Source organism: Arachis hypogaea, chromosome 15 (assembly GCF_003086295.3).
Source record: "Arachis hypogaea cultivar Tifrunner chromosome 15, arahy.Tifrunner.gnm2.J5K5, whole genome shotgun sequence".
NCBI classification, from domain to species: Eukaryota; Viridiplantae; Streptophyta; class Magnoliopsida; order Fabales; family Fabaceae; genus Arachis; species Arachis hypogaea.
Window position 1 is genome coordinate 33,238,578 of NC_092050.1, and position 3,183 is coordinate 33,241,760.

Sequence of the window (3,183 nt, forward strand, 5' to 3'; positions counted from 1 at the left end):
AGCAGTATTCCTGAGATCCGGAAAATCTAAACCTTGTTTGTGGTATTCCGAGTAGGATTTGGGAAGGGATGACTGTGACGAGCTTCAAACCTGCAAATGTGGGGCACAAGTGATAGTGTGCAAAAAGACAATGGTCTTACTCCGACGCTAGCGGGAACCGACAGATGATTAGCCGTGCGGTGACAGCGCATATGAATGTGTTTTCATCCGAGAGGATCATACAGCTTGCCGTGGAAGGAGGTAACGCATGGTTGGAAGAAAGCAATAGGAAAGCAGAGGTTCAGAAGCAACAAAGCATTTCCAGACGCTTATCTAAAATTTCCACCAATGAATTACATAAGTATCTCTATTTTATTTTATATTTTATTTATGTTTTAATTATCAAAACTTCATAACCAATTGAATCCGCCTGACTGAGATTTACAAGGATGACCATAGCTTGCTCCAAGCCGACAATCTCCGTGGAATCGATCCTTACTCATGTAAGGTTTATTACTTGGACGACCCAGTGCACTTGCTGGTTAGTTGTGCGAAGTTGTGAAAAAGAGTTGAGATTACAATTGTGCGTACCAAGTTGTTGGCGCCATTGAGATCACAATTTTGTGTACCAAGTTTTTGGCGCCGTTGCCGGGGATTGTTCGAGTTTGGACAACTGACGGTTCATCTTTTTGCTCAAATTAGGTAATTTTATTTTATTTTTAAGCTTTTTATTTTCAAAAAAAATTAATTTAAAAAAAAATTAAATTATTCTATGTTCTTCAGAATTTTTAAGAATGAATTCTAGAGTTTCAGATGATATGTGAAGCCTAGCTGGCTACTAAGCCATGTCTAATTTTTTGGACTGAGGCTTTCACTTATCATTGCAAGAGCTTTTTTATTCCCATCAATTTGGCTGTTGTATGTAATGTCCTGCTGAAGCTTGGCTAGCCATGTCTAATCTTTTTAGATTGAAGCTTTAGACTAACATTGCATGATTCTTGGAATTCGTATTAAAAATTTTGAATTTCTTTATTTTCTTTTCCAAATTAACTTTCAAAAAATCCAAAAAAATTTAATAAAATTATAAAAACAAAAAATTTTATGTTTCTTGTTTGAGTATTGTGTCAAATTTTAAGTTTGGTGTCAATTGTATCTTTTTAATTTTTCTTTAAATTTTCGAAGAACACATGCATGGAACTGTTCTTCATGATCTTCAAGTTGTTCTTGATGATTGTCTTTGTTTAATCTTGTGATTTTCTTGTTTTGTATTTGTTGCTGTTTTTCATATGCATTTTCAATTTGTTAGTGTCTAAACATTGGAAATTTCTAAGTTTGGTGTCTTGCACGTTTTTCTTTTCTTAAAAATTTTTCAAAAATATGTTCTTGATGTTCATCATGATCTTCAAAGTGTTCTTGGTGTTCATCTTAACATTCAAAGTGTTCTTGCATGCATTTTTTGTTTTGATCTTACATTTTTTTATGTCTAGTGTCTTTTTTTGTGTTTTTCTCTTTCCTCATTAATTTCAAAAATAAAAAAAATATTTTTTCCTTATTTTACTCATAATTTTCAAAATTTTGAATTGATTTAGTCAAAAATTTTAAAATTTAGTTGCTTCTTATTAGTCAAGTCAGAATTTCAAATTAAAAATCCTATCTTTTTCAAATCTTTTTCAAAAATCAAATCTTTTTCATTTTTTCTATTTTAAAAAAGTTTAAAATTGATTTTCAAAATCTTTTTCTTATTTTTACTTCATATTTTCGAATTTATTACTAACATTTAATATTTTGATTCAAAAATTTTCAAGTTGTTACTTGCCTATTAAGAAAGGATCAATCTTTAAATTCTAGAATCATATCTTTTAGTTTCTTATTAGTCAATTAATCAACTTTAATTTCAAGAATCAAATCTTTTTAATTTCCTTTTCAAATCTTTTTCAAATTAAATTTTCAATCATATCTTTTTCAAAACTTAATTTCAAAATCTTTTTCTAACTTCTTATCTTTTCAAAATTAATTTTCAAATCTTTTTCAATTAACTACTTGATTTTTTGTTTGATTTTAAAAGTTTACTATTTCTTATCTTTTTCAAAACCACCTAACTACCTTTTTTTCTCTCCAATTTTCGAAAATCACTAACCACTTTTTCAAAAATCTTTTTAGTTAATTAATTTATTTAGTTTTCAAATTTTATTTTATTTCTTCTCTTAATTTTCGAATACTAACCAATAATTAAAATAAAAACAAAAATATTTTCCTTTTATTTTAATTTAAAATTTGAATTCTCTCTCTCATCTCTTTCTATTTATTTATTTATTTACTAACACTTCTCTTCTTCTTATAATTTGAACCCTCTCTCCCTCTCTGTGTTCGGATTCTTCATCTTTTCTCTTCTTCATTCTACTCTTCTATTCTTCTACTCACATAAAGAAATCTCTATACTGTGACATAGAGGATTCCTATTCTTTTCTATTCTCTTCTTTTTCATATGAGCAGGAGCAAGGATAAAAATATTCTTGTTGAAACCGATCCGGAACCTGAAAGGACTCTAAAGAGGAAGCTAAGAGAAGCTAAAACACAACACTCTGTAGAGGACCTGACAGAATTTTTTGAAAAAGAAGAAGAGATGGCCGAACCCAATAACAATGGTGGAGATGCAAGGAAGATGCTTGGTGACTTTATTACACCCTCTTCTGACTTCTGTGGAAGGAGCATCTCAATTCCTGCAATTGGAGCAAACAACTTTGAGCTTAAGCCTCAATTAGTTTCTCTAATGCAGCAGAATTGCAAGTTTCATGGACTTCCATTGGAAGATCCTCATCAGTTCTTAGCTGAATTCTTGCAAATCTATGATACTGTAAGACCAATGAGGTTAATCCTGAGGTCTACAGGCTTATGCTTTTTACCTTTGCTGTAAAAGACAGAGCTAGGACATGGTTGGACTCACAACCTAAAGATAGCCTGAACTCTTGAGAAAAGTTGGTCAATGCTTTCTTGGCCAAATTCTTTCCACCTCAAAATTTGAGTAAGCTTAGAATGGAAGTCCAAATCTTTAGACAGAAGGAAGGTGAATCCCTCTATGAAGCTTGGGAAAGATACAAGCAATTGATCAGAAGTTATCCTTCTGACATGCTTTCAGAATGGAGCATCTTATGTATATTCTATGATGGTCTGTCTGAATTATCCAAGATGTCATTGGACCACTCT

General features: G+C 31.1%; 1 non-coding gene across 1 annotated transcript; it reads right to left on the bottom strand.

The window, feature by feature from the left end:
* Positions 1–3,003: 3,003 nt before the first annotated feature.
* On the bottom strand, positions 3,004–3,111 carry LOC112752316 (small nucleolar RNA R71). The gene has a single exon (XR_003176759.1). It is a non-coding gene; the product is annotated as a small nucleolar RNA R71 (small nucleolar RNA).
* Positions 3,112–3,183: the final 72 nt, after the last annotated feature.